The 20,710-nt window shown below is 44.9% G+C and overlaps 1 long non-coding RNA gene across 2 annotated transcripts in view; it reads left to right on the top strand.

The window, feature by feature from the left end:
• Positions 1-20,710, top strand: part of LOC118521226 (uncharacterized) — a 66,072-nt gene that overhangs the window by 23,512 nt on the left and 21,850 nt on the right. Inside the window, exons 3-4 of one of the 2 annotated variants that reach the window (XR_013445617.1) lie at positions 2,005-2,097; positions 14,304-14,354. This is a non-coding gene — a long non-coding RNA (uncharacterized LOC118521226). Of the gene's footprint in view, positions 1-2,004; positions 2,098-14,303; positions 14,355-20,710 lie in introns of those variants that run through there. The other variant, XR_013445618.1, reaches the window with a different exon arrangement.

Here is a 20,710-nt window from a genome sequence, read left to right as displayed (position 1 = left end):
CTCCTATTTTTACATATGCTTAAGAATTTCCATCATATTGGGGCACCTGGGTGGCTCAGTTGTTGGGCATCTGCTTTCAGCTCGGGTCATGATCCCAGTGTCCTGGGATCGAGCCCCATATCGGGCTCCCTGCTCTGTGGGAAGCCTGCTTCTCCCTCTCCCACTCCCCCTGCTTGTGTTCCCTCTCTCACTGTGTCACTCTCTGTCAAATAAATAAATAAGAATTTCCATCATATTATGAGGAATTTGAGAAACAAGACAAAGCATCATAGGGGAAGGGAGGAAAAAATGAAACAAGATGAAACCAGAGAGGGAGACAAACCATAAGAGACTCTTAATCTTAGGAAACAAACAGGGTTGCTGGAGTGGTAGGGAGTGGGAGGGATGGGGTGGCTGGGTGATGGACATTGGGAAGGGTATGTGCTATGGTGAGAGCTGTGAATTGTATAAGACTGTTGAATCACAGACCTGTACCTCTGAAAGAAATAATACATTATATGTTAAAAAAAACCAAACGTAAAAAAGAAGACAGTAGGAAGGGAAAAATGAAGGGGGGGAAATCGGAGGGGGAGACAAACCATGAGAGACTATGGACTCTGAGAAACAAACTGAGGGTTTTAGAGGGGAGGGGGGTGGGGGGATGGGTTAGCCCAGTGATGGGTATTAAGGAGGGCACATATTGCATGGAGCACTGGGTGTTACACGCAAACAATGAATCATGGATCACTACATCAAAAACTGATGGTGTAATGTATGGTGACTAACATAACATAATAAAATAAAATTAAAAAAAAGAATTTCCATCATATAAAGCTTTAAAAGTTTAAAGAGAAAGCAAAACAAAATAAAGTGCATGCATAGTATGTGCTCACTTTTGTAGTGATATTAATATACACACATATACATAGAGAAGAGACTAAAACGTACGAGAAGATGAAAATATCAGTGGTTGCTAGAGGTTAGGAAGGAGAGAGAGATGAATAGGAGGAACATGGGGGATTTTCAGGACTATTTTTATATATCAAACTATTCTGTATGATACTATCATGGTAGATACATGACCTTATACATTTGTTAAACCCACAGACTTGTACAACACCAAGAGTAAACCTTAAACTGTGGTTGACCATGATGTCTCATGTAGGTTCACTGGTTATAAGAAATGCCCCACTCTGGTGGGGGATGCTGATAATGGGGGGTGGGGCTGGATGTGGAGGGGGCGGGGAGTTTATGGGAAATCTCTGTATCTTCCACTTCATTTTGCTGTGGACCTAAAACTGCTCTAAAAAATAAACTCTATTTACAAAAATACATCCAAGTGTTAATAGAAGTTATCCCTGGGTGGTAGGATTAGCCTGATGTTTATTTTTTGAATTCTGTATGTGTTATCAACATGTGTGTATATTAATGGGTTCTGTTTAAATCGAACTAGCCAAGAAAATTTAGACGATACCTTGATTGGCAAGTATGCCAAATTTTGATTGGCAAGTTTGACTGGTAAACACTAGTGGTCAAAGGGGCCACATAGGTCTCTCAGAACAGGGAAAAAATTACCCTCAGCAAGCGACAGTAGAAAGATCCCACACATGAGGGCACAGATGAGCTACACAAAGACGTGAAATACACCATGAGGTGGCCCGTAAGCAGACTGGTGGGCTTGGCGGCAGTCCAGTTCCACTCCAAGAAGCTATAACCAGCATACAATTTCAGAGAACAAGGAAGGAATGTGCTTATCCCTTAGAAACCTAAAACCAGATCCCTTACTTATTCCCTACCTGGTCTGATGGAGGCTGTGGGAATCAAAAGGGATCCTATCTATCATACCTAGATAAGAGATGGACAGGAAAATGTAAATTGGCGTTGTCCTCTCTCCGTGTAGGTCAACCTACCTGGAAATTACACGGTGACATTATTCCTGCTTTCACAGATGCTTTTCTGTTTTCCATGGTGAGTTAATACCCTGAAATTCTGCATCCTATATCTGCTTCCTTGTTCATTCCACAGGTGGGGTGAGGGCAAGAGAGAAATCACAGACAACTCCCAGGTTTGGGGGCTGAGTGAGTGGTGATCCATGAACAGAGGTGAGAAGACCTGGAGGTAAGGCACGTTTGGGCTGGGAGTGGTGAGACAACAGGTCTTCCTTGGAGGTGCAGAATGTGAGATGCCCTTCAGATGTGGAGGCAGCGGGATGCAGGAGCCCCGTAGCTTGGGGGAGAGGATGGAGACGGAAAGAGAATTCCTGGGAGTTCCATCAGGCATATTGGTTTCCTAACCCTGCTGGGACCTGGGTTCGCAGTCAGTATTCAAGTTCTGAACCCTGATGGCTGAGGACCTGACCCAGACCCGCCCTGACTCTCAGCTTGTCTCCTCGCTGAGCTCAGCTGAGTTGGAAGAGTGCTAAACTTACAGAATACAGCAGAGGGCGCTGTGAAACTAAACTGCTCCTCAGGCCCAGGGAAGGTTTATGATGCACCCAGTCAATTTTAGCTTTTAGCATAGTAAAATAATTAAGAAAGGGTCTGTACCATATCTTGGCTTGTAACCTAAAACAAATCAGACTCTGTAATATTTTACCTTGAAATAGCACTAAATTTGTCCTGAAATACAAATAATGCAATTAACAAATATTAACAAATGGATGATTTAAGTGATACAGTTTATGGTTTACAAGCTTTCTTTAAATTCACAATGAGTAGCAAAGAGCTGGTATTTCAGGAAGGATATATTTATGCCTATTTATATGCAGAGTAAAATTCTGATTAAGTATTCTTTGAGCAAGAGTTAAGAATAGATAATATATGGACACTAATTGCAGTAAATGTGTTCATTGACAAGTGATATTACCAACATTTCCCTCCTCCCCCAGCCAGGTGTGAAGTAGTTCTGATGATATGCATTACTTGTGGGCTTAAGTGACATTAAACCAAAGGAAAACAAAGGAAAAAATTAGTAAACATGTGTGCAGTTCAAAATTTAAAAATAAATATTTCTTCATTCACTTTGCAGCTTTCTGGAGGATTAAATGAGATAGTCTGCTAGTCTTTGTAGAACACTTAGCACAGAGCCTGGCACAAAGCAGGCAGTCAATAAACGCTAGTTCCTTTCTTCCTTTGTTCCCTTTATTGAATTCTCTTCTCAATTTACTTCGTGTAAAAATATTGTGTTTTCCACATAGATTAGTAACATTAAATATCATTCTCTGTTATTGATTTGGGATGTTAGGAATGCAAAAGATAAAATGCAGGGGCTCATGGCAGATAGAAAGTAAACTTAAAACTGAGAAATCACTCTGTGGGTTTATTGTTGTTGCTCTTTGCTTTTGATAATGTGCAATTATAGAAATTTACAAAGATCCTTTTAAGTGGGCAATGTCCTGCTTTCAGAGCCAGTTTGCTCAGGCATAGATCAACTCAGAGACTGACTGTCGCCTTGCTATTAAATTAGAGCTATACTTTTGACAAGTATGGCAGCCACATCATCACTTTAATCACCCAATAATCCACTGTGTCTCTTTATGCTAATAAATAAAACATCCTTCGTTAAATATTTCCTAGTAAGCAATAGCCGACCTGTAATCTCCACCCCTATATGTTACAAAGTAAAATGATATAACAGTAATAAAATCAAATCAAATCATGTCTAGGAGTTTTATAGACAACTAATAGCTGCGATTGCAAAGTGCACATCAGATACCAATTGAAGGGTACTTTTCTCTTTAATATAATGTACTATGCATATTTCACTAACTGTCTCATGATATCAAATGAATTTAACAAGATGATTATGTAGGTCAAATTACTTAGTAAGTTCTTTTAAGAATGGCTTTTAGACCTATTATGACTTTTAATGGTGCAATTTGTTAAATGATTGGAATTTCTAGAATCCTGCCTGCAAGTGCCTGTCAGAGACACTTGCTCTGCCCTGGTGATCTATTTTTAAAACCTACTTCTCGCTTGTGGCAATTGAAACAAAAACGGCCACCGAAGAGCGACTTCTCAAAGCTCATTCCTCATTTTCAATTATTTAAACTACTTCTTTATCGCCAAATTGTAATTTGAATATTCTCCTTTCAAATAGCCTTCTGACCAAATTTCTTTCAACTTGGTATGAAGATGTCCCGAGAGTTCTTCCCCCCCAATATTAAATATGGCCCTGCTTAATTTATCTCAGGAACTATATACAAAATAGATATTACCAAAGGTTAAACTTTTAAAAATGGTGGATAGGGGTGCCTGGATGGCTCAGTCATTAAGCGTCTGCTTTTGGCTCTGTCGTGATCGCAGAGTGCTAGGATCGAGCCCCGCCTCGGGCTCCCTGCTCTGTGGGAAGCCTGCTTCTCCCTCTCCCACTCCTCCTGCTTGTGTTCCCTCTCTCGCTGTGTCTCTCTCTGTCAAAAAAATAAATAAAATCTTAAAATAAAATAAAATAAAAATGGCTAGTTCTATAATTGTACATCTGTGATGGTAAATTTAAGGGAAAAACTAAGGAATATGATTGAAACATTCAGTCTTCGCACGTGGAGTTCTTTGTCTACGTTGTCTTTTGGTATTTTATAGGTATTTCAATTCAGTTTAAGAAAGCCCACTATTCAGTGCACCTAGGTGGCTCAGTCAGTTAAGCATCCAATTCTTGATTTCAGCTTGGGTCATGATCTCAGGGTCATGGAATTGAGCCCCACGTTGGGCTCCCTGCTCATTGGGGAGTCTGCTTGAGATTCTCTTCCTCTGCCCTTCCTCCCCACTCTCTCTCCCTTGGCCCCTCCCCCCCACTCCTGCGCGAGTGCTCTCTCTCTCTCTCAAATAAATAAATAAATCTTCAATCTAAGTTTTTTAAAAAATCACCCATTGAAAATCACATATATCTCATATGTTTAAAACTATTTTATTAAGTATTTGAATATCCTAATGTAATAATTAGTCTCAGAAGTCAACATCCTTTAAAAACTAATCTTTTGTCTTTGGTTTCTGCACACTTCACATTGAAATTCCTGTAAGACTCCAAATAGCCTTAAAATCTTAGTGCTTCTTGGTAATTCTGATCAATAACAGAAGGCTCCACATCCCAAAGTTTGACATTCTTCTTACTGTAGAGCAGAGAGCATTCCGGAGCAGAAGTTCCAGGTACAGCTGGATGATAGTGGTTCTGTTCTTTCTCCACCCCTGGACTCACAGGGTGACCCTGGATGAGAATCCCTCGGCCCCCACAGAACCCATGGTCACAGCTCGGAAATGAGGCTAACAACTCTTGATTCCTGCTCCTTGGGGTACTTATAAGGCTTAATGAGCTCATTGTGCACATTTTCATTTTCTCTTTCATGCCTTCAGTGAGTCCTAGGTAGGGGGCAGAGTAAAAGCGAAATATGGAAGTCTGCTTGTATGTCTGGGTGGAAGTCACTATAGAACAGTGTTATTTAATTTTTCTACTTCTTTCAGTTCAATGGATGCAACAATCACAATCCTCTCTCAGCCCATCAACCACAAAAACTTAATTAGATATTATATCTCCTTGGTTTAAAATAGTATTTAATTTTACATAATGTGCTCAGCCAAAATATTAGGATTCCCTAAACAGAAATGTTCCCTCTATTTTTTCCCCTCGGGCTTTTATTTCAATTTTTTTTTGTAGCTTTTAAAAAAATTATTCTCCTTAAAGTATGATTTCGGCAGTTTCCCTCTGTGAAACATCACTGACTCCCCCCGCTACCACTACTTAATTGAAGATGTAATCCCCACTTAGTGACTTTGCAGCCTCCCACATACCAAGTGTGGCAACGAGTAAATATTAACATTCCCGTTAAATGCGCACTGCCTCTTATTCCTTTCCCCCCACAAATTGTCTTCCTGCTCCTCCGAGTGTCATCTGAAGTGAGATTATATTAACCGTGCCTTATATGGGGCTTAGAGCACTGGAGTGGAAATTAATGGGCAAATATCCTGTTCACTTCCAGAGTAAATGCACACTTGATCTTTGGGCCATACCCAGGTGTTACAGAGAGGCACAGACGAAGGGGTGCACAGCCAGTGAAGAATGCTGCACTGCGGGGCCAAATTAGCGTCCTTGCCTTGCCTGATGGACAAAAAAATAAAATTAAAGCAAACTTTAAAATGAATAAATAACCCTCAGAACACAACAGCTCTGGGCTGTATCGAATCCAGCCAAGACTACCCTCTTAACGATCTCTCCAAAAATACGCAGGCACGCTCTTCCAGTCCCTGCGAGTCTTGGTATTCGGTCAGTTTGCTTTTCTGTTCCGAGACACGGCAGTTCCATCTGTGGGGTGAACACCGAGGCCGGCGTAGCAGGACATCCGAGGCTCTGTGGGGGATCCCTGTGCTCCGACCCAGATAACTGGAAACAGGGCCAACCAAATTCAGGTGGAAACTTTGTTGGTTCCAGTACTCTGGTTGGTTTTCCTTCCTTGTGGTAGACATTGATGACTCCCTAAAGAAGGGTTTGTTTCCCAAATGACAGCAGAGGGCACTAGAGTCTGCCACACGGCGAATAAGGCCGCCTCTCCCACCCTCTCACCACAAATGTGTGATGCACGAAGGTCAGGAACATCTCCATTAAAAAAAAAAAGATCCCCCCCCACCCCACCAGGTATTCCGTTTGTGTAATTTGGGGCTGCGAGAGAGCCTTGCTGTGGGGACACCCCGCTTCTATTCTGACCTGCGTGGTCGTGGCTCCAATGTTCATGCCCCCATCCGCAGAGACACATTTGTGTACATAGATGCACATGGATCATTTTTTTAATCAAAACTAGAAGGGAAAATGATTACATAACAACAACCTCAACTCTACTGGGAGACCTGTCTCGGTGATCCTAGGGGGCTCTGCGAACATCTGCTCAGCATCAGTCCCCCACGAAGAAATTATTCTTCTGCTCATTTGAAAGACAGGTAAACTAAGGGTCAGACTGCTCCAGATGACAAAAGCAGTCTCCATCAGCGAAATAATAAAGCTTGGGAGCACAGTTAGCAAAGGCTCTCAGACTCAGACAAGCATTCATTTGTTATTACAAATAGCATTTAAGGTTGACATTAGTTATGAAGGCCAAAAACCGTGGTTAAAAGGCCTCTTCTTTCCTGGAGCACCTGGGAAGCTTCCAGGCCATTAACTGTGCTTGGTGGCAGACCAGTTTATTCAGAAAGCATTTGTTACCGAGGAAGGGTAGGAAATGAGTCAGATCGCTTCCTGGCCCATCAAAATGCGGGAGACGGATCTAGTTGTGTCCCCAGCCTGGAAATTCTACCTTTATCAGAGGGACTACCCTAGGGCTCCTGGAGGGGATGGGGAGTGCAGCCTGTCCCAGGGTTCCCTTATATAGAAGGGTCTGGAAAGGATTCATTTTAGGATAAGACTCTTTTCTGCTGTCTTCATTTGTTGTTCCTTCGCATTCCTTTGAGGGGTTCAGAGTTTCAACATTTTGCAGACTGGGGACAGTTTCTCTACAAGGCAACTCAGTTTCTTTCAGGAGCCCAGTCCCACTCTATGGCAGGAAGTTTATCTCGATCAGGTCACTGTTTCTCTGGGCTGCTCTCAGATCTGGGGGCTACAGGACATCAAGGCTGGCCAGATGCTTGTCCTCAGCGCCCGTCCTGCAGGCTAGCACCTGGGGTGATGACCATGCTCCAACACTGGTCCTGGGTTCGTGACAGACGCTGCCCTCCTATCCTCTCACCACATCATCCAGATGCCCCCCACCTGGGCACAGTTCCTGTGCCCTCTGGGGTGCAGGCCCCTCTGGGAGGCCGTCTCAGGCCCATCTGGCTAACTGCACAGCCACTTCTGCCACGATGTGCTTTCTCTGTAAGTTGAGTGGGAAGCAGGGTCCAGGCGTCCCCTGGGACAGAGTTCCCACAGCACTCTGGGTTTTCTGTTGTTCCCTTAACTCTCAACTGCCTTTTGCTCACTCTTGCTCCAGCCTAGAAGCTTCAGCCAGCTTGGCTCTGTGGACTCATTATCTCCCTTCTCAAATCCACTGTTCAGTCCCACAGTCCCACAGAGCTTGGGCTTTGAAACTCAAAGGAGATTTTTCTCATCCTACTGTGACATGCCTTCCCTCAGGCACAGATGCCACCTGGGCTTATTCTGCTCTGGACTGAATGAGGGAGGGGGTGGGGAGAGCAGGGCCACAAGGAAATACAGGGAGGAAAAAAGAGCAGTTGAAAATCCAAAATACTATCCTTGCCCATTTACAATAAAATCAATCCAAATATAAATAGAGAATCAGGATCAAAGAACATATAACAGGGGTAGAAAATCACACCCTTTAACCTACCATTCATGTGGCTAACATGTAATTGAGCTCAGAATTTGTCTGTGAGCTTCCTGGCAGCCAAAGGGGGGAAATTAAGAGGAGACACAATCACTTTACACACTTGTTTTCAAAGCAGAGAAAAGTGTACAAACTCATCAAGAACAGTAAAAAGGTTTTCATTTCCTCTGGATTTCAAAAGACTTGTCGCTTGGGACCTTACAGGGGCAGTCCCAGAGGGAGAGCGGAGGAAGTTGACAGGGCAATCCAGAAATGAGCTTCGGGCTTTTCTGGAGTCCTGGTGGCTCCAGGCCACAAGCTTGAAGTCAGAGCAGAAAGGTTGCCCGGCTGGCTGGGCATCCTGTTAGCTAACTTTCTTGCTGGCTCCCAAACCCCCCTTCTTTTTTTAACATTATAAAGTAGCAGATGTTTGGAATTGATTTCAAAAATACAGGGAAAAGGAAAAGAAAATTAAAACACCAAAAAAAAGAGTCCAAGGAGTGAACAGTCGGTTGTCTTCCTTCCTTGTCTCCCATTCCCCAGCTCCCCTCTTCACAGCAGTCTTGAAACTAGCTCTTCCTTCCTTCCAGAGTCAGCCTATGCATGTGTTAAAAATGTCTAGTCCTTCTCATCTTTTTTTTTTTTTTATACAAATGTAAGTTGACATGTACCTCGTGCTGGACTGCTTTTTCACTCTGCAATGTATCTGGAGATGGTTACATTATCAGTCCATCTTTTTAATGGTTGCATAGTATTCAATGATGTCATTATTCCCTATGTTATTGAATCCATTCCCTATTGATATTTATTTAGATTATTTACAATCAACTGCTTTTTTAAATGGTGCTGGGATTGAATTACCTCATACATACTTCTTTGAAACATAGAAGTGTATCTATTGGATAAAGACCTCTTTGTGGAATCAATCAATTAAAGGAATGGGCATTTTAAATTAGTAACGATATTGTCAAATTGTCAAAAAGGCTGGCCGATTAACACTCCTGCCAGCAGTGTATGAGAACGCCTGTCTCCCCTACTCTTGCCAACATAGTAGAGTGTCGCTTTTGGTCTCGGCCAATTGGATAATATTGTCTTCCTTGATTGTTGGCACTGGCCTATTTAAAGAGGAAGAAAATTAGGTGGGGGAATGCTCAACAGTCAGGATCATCTAAATTATGCAGACAGGACCAGCTCTACCATGTGTGGGCCCACCACACAGTGAAAATAAGGAACCTCTTGCTGAAAAATTAAGTATTCCAAGATGGCAACAGTCAAGCACTAAAACCAAGTGCAGGACTCTTGCAAGCGTGGGGCCCCTGACAGGTTGCCAGCCCATGGCCCTGGCTCTGCCTACAGGGAGAAAGAACAATGGGATGCCAAGTAATCATTACAAATGACAAGCCTGAGCTGTCCATCAGGGGAGGAAAACATATACGGAAAAGGACCTATCAAACTGCTCTTGCCCACAGCCTCTAGCTTCACGGACATCAGATCAGACACCTCAGGAAAGAGCTTACACGCTCACAATTACTACTTAAACCATGAGCTTGCTCTGGTCAGAGAGCAGTTTCAGAGGGTTGTGTGTAGGGAACCCCATGTTGCTCTGTTCAGGTTCCCCCAAAAGCAGACTAAGAGACAAGAATAGGGGTACAAGTAATTATTTGATGGTGATCCCAGGAGACAGCGGCAAGAGAATAGGGAGATGAGACAGGAAGGGAAGTCAGACGACAAAAGGTGTGTCTGCCTGCTAGTTCCCACTGTGGCAGCCGGAGGTCAGCGTCACTGGGGGCCTCTAGGAGACAGGAGAAAATGCCTCGCAACCCAGGGCCAGGCAGCTGGAGTACTAATCCATCAGTGCCCTGCCCATTATTGGTTGGGGGCTATAAGCAATAGCTCCTGTTTGGAGGGCAACAGGGCACATGCTCCCATGGCCAGGGAAAGAGCCCGCAGGTTGAGAAGCACAGGTGTGGACCCCAAGGAGAAGGATGACACTGGGGCGCCTGGGTGGCTCAGTCGTTAAGCATCTGCCCTCGGCTCAGGTCATGGTCCCAGGGTCCTGGGATCGAGCCCCAAGGGGCTCCCTGCTTGGCGGGAAGCCTACTTCTCTCTCTCCTACTCCCCCTGCTTGTGTTCCCTCTCTCTGTGTCTCTCTCTGTGTCAAATAAATAAATAAAATCTTAAAAAAAAAAAAGAATTTAAAAAATTAAAAAAAAAAAAGAAGGATGACACAGCCAAGCTGTTGGTGTCCCCGTGCCCACATCCAGTCCCCTCCGTACTCACCTCCCTGTGCGCACAATTGCAGTCACTTCAGAGAGTCAGCCACCGCATGAACCAGTAAGCTCACACGGGTGGTAGCATTCACATCAGCAGTGATACAAAGGACAGAAGTGCAGTGTCATGGTCACTAGGGTGAGCATCCTCTTGCTTGGTTTGCTCTTGAAGCTAAATTTATGGCACACACAGTCTGAGCTGCTTTATGAATGGAAGACTCGGGGTTTGCTTGCTGCCGGCTGAGGGTGGTGGATGCCTGTGCTGGGGCTGGGGGTGGGGAGCATGGGGCAGGTGGCTATACACAGGAGCAAGGAAGGAAGGAACAGCCTGGGGTCTTTGCCAGATTTCTTGTGCAATATTTTGCAAGTAGGCCATATATTACACACAAGTTGGCCGGTGCAGCCATGAGGATTTTCCCCCTTCTAACAATTTCTCTGTTGAGACAAAACGCTTGTAGTCGCCCACTAACTCAATGCTCCTATTTCTGAGAGCTAGTCAGCTGACCTCTCCATGACTAATCCACCCTTAATAACAGCCTTTCCATCCCCTCCGTGGTACCTGTGGGCTCATTCAGGAGAAGTGTGTCATCCGCCACAGCTCTTGCGGTTCCCCAAAGGCCCACTTTTGGCTAAGGCAAGAAATTCTTTGTCTTTTTCCTTAAAGGAAGAATTGGATGCCGAAATTCTCTTTAAATAGTGATCTTTTTGTTTGTTTCCATTGGAAAATCTTCCTAGGGACCTTGGAGCATTAAGCATATTTTAAACGAATCAAATAAATGGCTACACATCTTTAACGTGTCAGCAAGGCTGCTTTGTAAAAAGCCTTTTCAAAGTTTGGATCAGCATCAGCCCTGTTTGTTCTCGGAGCTGAGAGCTTGGTACCATCCAAGAACGGGCCCCCTTTCCCAGAGTTATCTACAGGCTCCTTCCCCGATGGCCCTCCGCTCTGAGCTGCCTGTCGTCTCTCCAGAGTCAGCTGGCGATATCAAAGCCAAGACCGTCTGAAGGAGGCCAGAGGGAGACAGACAGAGAGAACAGCGGGGGCAGGCGGGCAAATGCATCTGTGGTCTTGGGTATTTCTGCCAGAATGGACATGGACACTCTGCCGCCTTTTTTTTCTTTTTTTTTTTTTTGCTTGACAAGAGTCTGCTTGGAAATGAGTGTATCCAGACTGGCTTTCTCTTTCCTTGTTCAAAGTTCTTGTTCAGGAGAGTTTGGTGGTGAACCCCCCATGGACCCAGCCCACCCTCAGCTCTTGTACTTAGAAGCCGGTGGGTGGGCTCCTCTGTAAGTGCATTTGCAGAACGGCCTATTCCGCCTCCAGAAAATAATCGGCCCTGCTTTGCATCCAGCAGCGAGGATGTGGTGGGCGGAGAGCAGCAAAGCAGGTACGGTTATGCCCAAATCACAGGGAAGGACCCTGTGCTTCAGAGAGGCGAAGTCACTTGTCCCAGGTCACAGAGCTCCGCGGCCAGGGTGCTGGGGCTGGAACCTGCCCCATCTTTTTCCCAGCCCCGCCTCCCTGTCAGACTGTGACTGGAGCCTTCAGGGAGGTCTGGACTGTAAACCGTCCTCTTCAGTCGCCTGGTCTCTGTCACTCAGGCCTGCCGCACCTCTCCTCTCTCTTTCTCACTTGGGAGGAGGTCTCGGGAGCCCAGTGCCATCCTACCTCCCCCTTCTGGGAGCCCCTCTTTCACAGCTTGAACCTTTAGTCCTGCTTCTAGTCTCACCCCCAGACCCACCTCCCTGGGCCACCAGGGACTTCCCTAAAGTTCAACAGCCCTCCTCCCACCACATACACACCCTTGCATAAAGTCTTTCCACGCCTCAGCGACACACACAGATTGATGTTCCAGCTCCTAGACAAGGAATTCAACTCCCATGAATGGACCCTCGCCCACCCAGCTGTCTGCCATCTTCTTCCCCCTTCCACACGCTGTCCGGCCACCCTGCCCACTTCCTGTCCGGGGGGCAGCTTTTCCACTGGGTCAGTCCCACCTGCATGGTCACAGACCGTCTATCCTCTGTGTCCCTCTGTGTCCCTCTGCGCCCAGTCCTCGCACCTAACCTGCTCCCCACAGCCCCATCTGTCTGCCTACCCTCTGTGTGAGTTCCTCCAGGACAGGGAGCCTTTTCTTGTAAAGTCTCCAGCACTGGGAGCCGCATAGGGCCCCTGGTGGGGGAGGAGGAAGTGTCGGTCAAACCCAAAGGTGAATGAACTGACTTTGATGTTTGTAAGATGGTAACCACACCTAGAAGGTTCTACTGACACCCCCCCCCACACACACACACACACTGCCTTGCCAGGGAAAATTTCAGCAGCAGGTTTTGATCAAGGAAAGGGGCAACTGGGAGATGTTAGTAAGAAGGTAAAACACTGGGAGGGCATTAGGGGTTGGAAGAAAGACAAAAGAAACTGAACAGATTCCAAATGGCACCAAGTATGTTTTCAAACTTCCTGCCCTAACACTGCCTTTCTATGCCTGGCTCACCTACTTGTTCAAGGTGACCTTGGGGCTAGGCAGGGAATTTTCTCCAGGTAATCTCCCAGGCTTCTGTCCTTTCTGCTCTCTTGTCATCTGCATTGCAACCGGCCCTGTGTCTCCTACCAGCCCCCAGGCCCCACTCTGCACACTCTCTGCACAGCAACCCATCCAGACCTAACATGTATCTAAATTCACTCATCACTGGAAAAGCTATTGGTGTTGACGTGTAGGGACATCCATTTTAATTATGGAAAGGGACCTCCTTATCAATTATTTAGAGCCCACAGAAAATAATACACTGAAAATAAGAGAGAAAAATTAGCTGTCTTTTGCCTCGAAAATTTGACATGGGGGCTGTCATGGTACATGCATATGCCACCACACAACATGCGCACACACACACACACACACACACACACAAAATGGACCCACTGAGGTCCATTCCATTCTCCAGAGTCTAAGACCACTATCTTTTGAAAAGGGATAAAACAGCAGAAATTAAGATGTTGGCTGTTTAAGAAAAGCCACTGAAAAAAAAACAAAACAAAACAAAAAAATCATGAGCTGCAGAATGAATTTCAAAGATTATTTCGTTGAAGTAACTGATATCCCTCTGAACTCAAATCAGTCTGCAGAGCTAGTCAAAACAAAGTGAAAGATTGGAGAGAATTACCCAAGTCATTTAGGGTAAAAAACCTTCTGAAACATTCCAATAACTGAGATAAGAAGGTTTTCCCTGGGCATTCATCCTCCAGAATCGCTTAGTTAAAAAGCGTCCTCACACTTTGCACATGTAACAACCATTTTGTCTTATAAACGTTTTACATTCAATGTGTCCGTGCTGGTTTCTGACAGAAAATGGAGTACGTTTTTAAGTCTTTAAAAAATTGGGGAGTTGAGACATTAGTGAGTTCCTATCATTTTCAAGGCACGGTGCCGGGCTTCAGAAGAAACACAGGCCCAGTCGGGCCCTGCTTAGCCTCCAGTGTCATCTTTTGATGTCTTACTTTTCCCCGTGTTTCATCATTTTTTGTTTTTTCAAATCTTGGTGTCCTATGTGTTTAAAAAAAAATAAAAAAACTTTGAGCCATATAAACTAAAAAAAAGGTTTAGGTGGCAGGACACAGGTCATTTTCTCTTACCTTCACTACTCTTCTACCTCTTAGACATTATTGTAGCTTTTGACTTAACTCAAAACATTTATCTTCCAAAAATCTTTAAGTTTTGCAAATGACCATGCAATACCGTGAGAAATGAAAGCCTCCTCCCACTCTGGCATTCTTTCCTCAGCAGGAACCTGAGCAGACCCTCTCCGACTTCCCTCCTATGCTGACACAAGGCCCACCAGCGGGTAAGGTGTTTTACTGAGATGTCACAGACATATGATTTTGCAACTCAATTGTTTTACTTAATAGTGCATTCGGACATCTTTCCATGCTAGTGGCTATCAATTTCTCCCACTCTTTTTATGGTTGTCTTTCATTCCATACTATGAATGATGTTATTTTATGTGACCAATCTCTAAATGATGGACATATGATTATTCTAGCATTTCCTTCTCGCGGCCACTGCTATGCCAAACACGCAGGTATATGGAGCTTTGGACACTTATACTAGTATTCCTTAAGTGCCTTTTTAAAAAAAGAACTTAAGGTGAAATTCACATAACATATAGTTAACTGTTTTAATCTGTACAATTCGGTGTGGCATTTAGCGTATTCACAATGTTGTACAACCACCACCTCGCTCTAGTTCTGGAACTTTTCATCACCCCAGAAAAAACACTCCTAACCCATTAAGTAATCACTCACAATTCCTCCCTTCCCCTGTCCCTGGCAACCACCAGTCCCTCTTCTGTCTCTAGGGACTTACCTTTTCTGGACATTTCGTGTAAATGGAATCATACAATATGTGACGTTTTGTGCCTGACTTCTTTCACTTAGCATAATGTTTTGGAGGTTCATCTCGGTTGTAGGATGTATGGGTACTTCCTTCCTTTTGATGGCTGGATAATATTCCATTGTGTGTATAAACCATAATTTGTTCATGCATTCATCCACTGAATGACCAAAACCCCTTCTCAGAGGGAACAGCTGGGAAGAGCAAGGGGTTCAGGTGAGCCTCAGATATTGGTGCTGGTCCCAGATATTGTTTCTCTCTCCCTCTCTTTTTAAAGATTTTATTTATTTATTTATTTATTTATTTATTTATTTATTTATTTATTTAAGAGAGAGAGAGAGAAAGCATAAGCAGGGGAGAGAGAGAAGCAGGCTCCCTGCTGAGCAGGGAACCCGATGCGGGGCTCCATCACAAGACCCTGAGATCATGACCTGAGCAGAAGGCAGATGCTTAACAGACTGAGCCACCCAGGTGCCCCTTTTGTTTCCTTTTCTTGAAGGAGCCCAGGCTGTATTGATTGCTGCATATCCTGGAGAACTCCTGTCCAAGAACTATTGTTGGTTTTGGTTTTTGTTTTTCTCTTTTAACCAAGAAGAATCAGTGGCCTACAAGAGCCTCATCATATGGAGTTTCTCAAATTGGAGAGTGTTAGGAAAGTAGCTGGCTTGGTCAAGTTTTTATTATGCGTGCTAGGAAAGAACCAGCTCACACTACAAAGGATTCCTGCCACTCCTAGACCTGGCTCTCCGGGGTGGAAAAGTGGGTACTGAAAACAGCCTCTTAAACTTCAGTTGGGGTTGTGTGGGCTTGGGGGCGGGGAGGGGGATGCACGATGTCCTACAGTCCAACAGAATATCTCTCTCTCGGGTCACTATTTCTCCTGAGCGCTATGAACAGAAGTTGTATGCGTCTCTCCTTTTCACTTCATTTTCCCCCTGGTACCTTAAATCTTTTTAAAAAGCTTATTCTGTACCAGGCTCCAAGGATCTAAAGAAGGTAAGAAATGGCTCCTGCCTTCATGTCACAGTAGGGAAGATGAGCACAGAAAGAAAGAGCTCTGCTCCTTTGGGGCAACAGGACAGAGGAAGGATGAGCACGCACCAGCTCACCCAGATGAAAATGGAAGCATCCCATTGCTTGTCTGGATGCCCATCTGATGGACATCGTGTGCACAAAGGTGCAGAGGAATAATGGGGTTGCTCGCCTCTCACATTGGTATTGCCTGGCAGGAGTCAGTGCTGCGAGGTTTCCAGTGACCTGGGTTCAAATTCTGCTCTACTCCCTAGCTGCATAACCTCAGGTGAGGGCCTTATCCTTCCAAGGGCTTTACATCCTGACCGCAAAAATGAGGATAATGCTAGCTGTCTGCTGTAAGCATTAGATGTATGTAAGCAAATGGCACACACTACTCAGTGAATATCGTTCGTCCTTTTCCTAGTTCCACGTCGATCTGTTTCTCCCCTAGCTTGTGAGCTACCAACATCCGAGTCTCTCACAGTCCTATTCCCAACTCCCTAAAGACAACGGTGCCCCAGGAAATGTCTCTGAAGGGCCCCAGGCTGGCCTGTATTCCTCTCCTACTTTGCACAAAACTTGGTGTCTTTCAAGTTAGAATTGGCGTTCAGCACCCATTCTATTCAGCTCCCAGCAAACCCCTTCTAAAGGCAGAGCCTCTCACCTCCAGCCAGCGCTCCTGGGAGCTCCAGCAGCTTCTGAGAATCTCCCAAATCTGGCCTCCCACAAGAGGGTCGTCCTCTCCTGACAAATTGAGCCCGAAGCTGTTAAGATCTCTTCTGTTAGAACTTTTTAACGGTGTCATAAATCTTTTATTAACATTTGGTATTATACTAATTAAAACTGTTCTCTGTATGTATTATTAATTTCCCTAGCACTTCTTGCTGGGGTGACGTTTTTAGCCAGCTAAGCAGAATGTAGCACAGTAAATAAGAAGAAACTCATTTCCAGACAATTAGCCTTGCAGAAAAATAAGTTGGTTAATGGAAGGCATGATGATTACAAATTTTACCTAAATAAACAGGGTATCTTAATGGTAACTCTTCAAGCTAAGTAAACAGATTGGGGTGGTAATGTCCTAAGCAATACTTAAATGTAACAGTTTAATAAATTGGTAAATTACTCATTTCATCTTAGAACAAAATGGTAATACTGTAGTAATAACCTAGTATATATTCCGTAAATATGAAGCATTATCACTTTAGCTCTGTAGAAATCACCACAGTGATATGTCAGCATTGATCTAAAACTGTAGCATTTTATCTCAAGTTTATTACCCATTTTTGAGAATCGCTGAGATTTTCAGAGCATAATGGCAATAAAAGAAGAATTTAAAAAGCGCTTTAATGTGCATAAGTTAATCAGAGGTATCCTCGGGGGGAAAAGGAAATTTGGTAAAACATGAATTATAAGCATCATTTAAACTTACTTTGGACACTAGAGATAATAAATGGCACCATAATTTAGAAATAGCTTTTAACATCAATGACGGTAAGTACCACTTTACTGTTCATAAGAATTGCAGAGCAATGGTGCTGAGGCCAATTTTATTAGCCATTTTTTTCTTTATAAAAGCAATCCAGCCCTTTCCACAACTGAGGAGACAGGAACAAGAGTTACGTGCTAATATGCAAAATGCATTTAAGTTTTTTGAAATAGAGAGTAATAAATTGTGCCAAAAGATGGAGTCTGGAGACAAATGAATGATCATTTAAAAAGAATAAGGCGCTCTCAGAGTTTACATATTTGGGGAAACTTGATAAAAAAAAAAAGCCAACAAATTGTTCATACATTTTCCCATTTGCCAAAGCATGCGGGGGTGCTTTCAAATCCAAGAGATGAAGCCATAAATCCCAGCGATTGGGAGATGCCACAACAGAAATATATTTTTGTAAATTGTCACCATTGACAAATCATTTTTAAACTATATGAAGTGTAGGTTCAACTTTCTCTTCATGGTGCGCTTCCTGCAGAGAAGCCTCAGACTCTGACCTCTGCTTGCCAAGCGCAGCCCGACGGGGCGGGGCTGCTGGCTGCCCCTGAGCTCAAGCTGTGGGTAGGACGGTCGCCAGGACTCCCTGAACCACCTACTAAGTGCCCAATGTGCTGAGTGTTATGGAGCCCAGGAGAAGCTTGTCTGGCACAGTGTGTGGCGAGATTGGCTAAACCTGGCGTGTGTGGAAGAAACAAATCCAAGATGTCAGCCCAGACCTTGACCTTCAGGATTTAGTAACTCCAGGCTCAAGGTCTTTTGCTTTTTACCTGATGAATTTGAGGAAAAACAAAACAATCCACCTTACTTGATCTTTAAGTCTTAGATGCAATTGAGTAACATAGATGCTCCCTGCCCTGCTTTTGAACATGAAGGTATGAAGGGCCTGGGGTCTTCATCTAAAGCAGTTCCTTCTGAAGGTGGGAGTGGGGGATGGACTCCAATAGTACAGCGGGGAAGGAGGCAAGGAGAGGAGAGAGGAGAAGCCGAAGGCAACGAGGACAGTTCCCAGCAAGGCTCTTGGCTGTGTACTTGCAGGGCAAGAGCAGGCCTGCAGGCCTTTTGTCCACCCCAACCCTGGTTTATCTATTTATGTTCATCTTACCTCCAGACACTTCATCACTGTCTGCTCACAGTCTATCACTGACATCCCCTCCCTCAGAGAGAGTCAGGAAATAGCAAGTTTGCCTGGCCTCCTTGTGGGAAAAGCCACGAGGCTTCTCATATTTCGTGTGAGAACTACACCTCCCATAGCCATGGCTGCCCCCATCTCTATAGAGCAATCCAACTTTGGTTGAAGACCTCAACTTTGAAACAGAGTGGAGCATCCTGGGCCAGTAAATAGAGAACCGCTGTAGTCGGACAGCTATGTGACCTTGGACAAACACACTTTAAAGTTACCCAGCCTTAGTTTTCTCATCTGTAAAATGGGGTTTCGAAACTGTTTTAAAAGATGATTGTGAGGATTGTGTGAGAAAATAGAAGTGATGTCCCGAGGATGATGCTTAGCACTTGGTAGGCACTCGGCACAGATTGGGTTTCTCGCTGCTGTGGAGTCCAAACATCTGGATTCCAATCCACACCCTCTTGGATGTCGGTAAGTTATTTAACATCCCCCGACTCAAATTTCTCATCATCAAAATGGGATCTACTTTCTAGGTCTGTTTTAAGAGTTAAATGAGATCACTTGTGTAAAATGCTTAGTCCACTGCCTGGCCCACAGATGTTCTGGAAACGCTACTTACTGTTATTATTTAATAAACACGTACTGGGCACGTACTGGGCTGTTGCAGTGTGCCAATCATCAGCGACCCAAGTAAACAGAAGCCCCAGAAGGCAGCAGAGAACCTGGTTACTCTTACTTAGGATAATCTAGATTTTCAACAGTCTAGAAGATTCTCTAAGGGGGAGATATTACACAGACTGAGTGAGTCAGGGCTCTAAACTCTGACATAACTGGGTTTGAATTCTAGCTCCATCACTTAACGTCTGACCCTGAGCAAGCAACTCATCTTCTCCGAGTTTGCTTTCTTCTCTCTAGGAGGAGAACAAGAACAATTTATCTTGTGAAAATTCATCTACCACTGAAAATAAGTATAGTAAATGTACCTCAGTGCTTCTTGTGCATCAGGCTCCTGGTGGTGAAATGCTCAATGCATTGTGTCATTTAATCCTCAAACAACCTTGTGAGGAAGATCTATCCTTACAAAGTACAGACGAGGACACTGAAGCTCAGAGAGGCAAGGTGACTCATCCAAGGCCACACAGTTGGTGAGCGGTAAAACTGGGATTTTAACCCAGGCCAGTGAAAGCTGCAAACATGCTGCGGGCATCTTGGTACGGGAGGCAAACCACGTACCAGTGCCACCTCCCTTCCTCGGCCGGAAGTCCTCGGGGTCCAGCAGCTGAGGGGTACACCATAGCTCGTCAGCACCCGGGGGAGGCTCATTAGACCCTGTTGGTTAGCCTGGCCTTGGGGAGAGGTCCATGGAGGACCTTTGAATCCCTTAGGGAAAGTGGAAGACCCAGTGCCTTCCAGCCACCTTTAAGGGGCTCCACAGAGAAATAACAGTTTACAATACTCTTGCAAATACAACCCAGGATATTCTGGTTTGTATCTGAAGTTGTTCGGGGATGATAGTGTTCAAACCAGCCAGAATTCCCTCTGACAGTCTTGAAGACATTGGCTTTAATAACAAGGAGGTTTGAGGGACCTTCTTGGGTAAAAGCCAATGAGCCGGACTCAGTCCACATGGATTAAAGTCCTGGCATCAGAGGACTTGGGAATGTTGTGTCACACTCTGCACAGTCTCAGTTTCCTCATCTGTAAAATGGGGATTACAGTCGTACCTATCTCCTAGGGCCCTTGTGAGGATTCCTCCAGGCGCTCTCATCAGATGGTAGCTGCCGGGCCCTCTCAGCCTGGCCACCATGGGAGAGTACAGGTGGCTGCGCCTCGGAGGGGTCTCCAGGAGCTGGGGACTGGGTGGGTGTAGGACCCCATCCTACAGACTGTGCCCACCCACCCCCTGCAACAAACCGACTTGCAGCTAGAGTCATTAATAAAGAGGACCCCTCCCAGGGCCCTCTCCTTGTGTCTGCCCGTCTTCCCGGAGTCGGGTGTCCTCTCGGCTCTCCCCCACCCCCTCCTCCTTAGTCCCATTACTTCCTAGGAACAAAAGTGTACCAGCTGTGGCGCCCCAGACAGCAGGTGCGAACACGCGCTGCTTAGCATAGTGGATATTCAAGGGTGCCCCTCTGAGCCCACCCCGCGCTCTACAGCCCCAGGGGC

This window comes from Halichoerus grypus, chromosome 2 (assembly GCF_964656455.1).
Source record: "Halichoerus grypus chromosome 2, mHalGry1.hap1.1, whole genome shotgun sequence".
In the NCBI taxonomy this organism is placed as follows: Eukaryota; Metazoa; Chordata; class Mammalia; order Carnivora; family Phocidae; genus Halichoerus; species Halichoerus grypus.
This window is presented reverse-complemented; position numbering and strand designations above follow the sequence as displayed.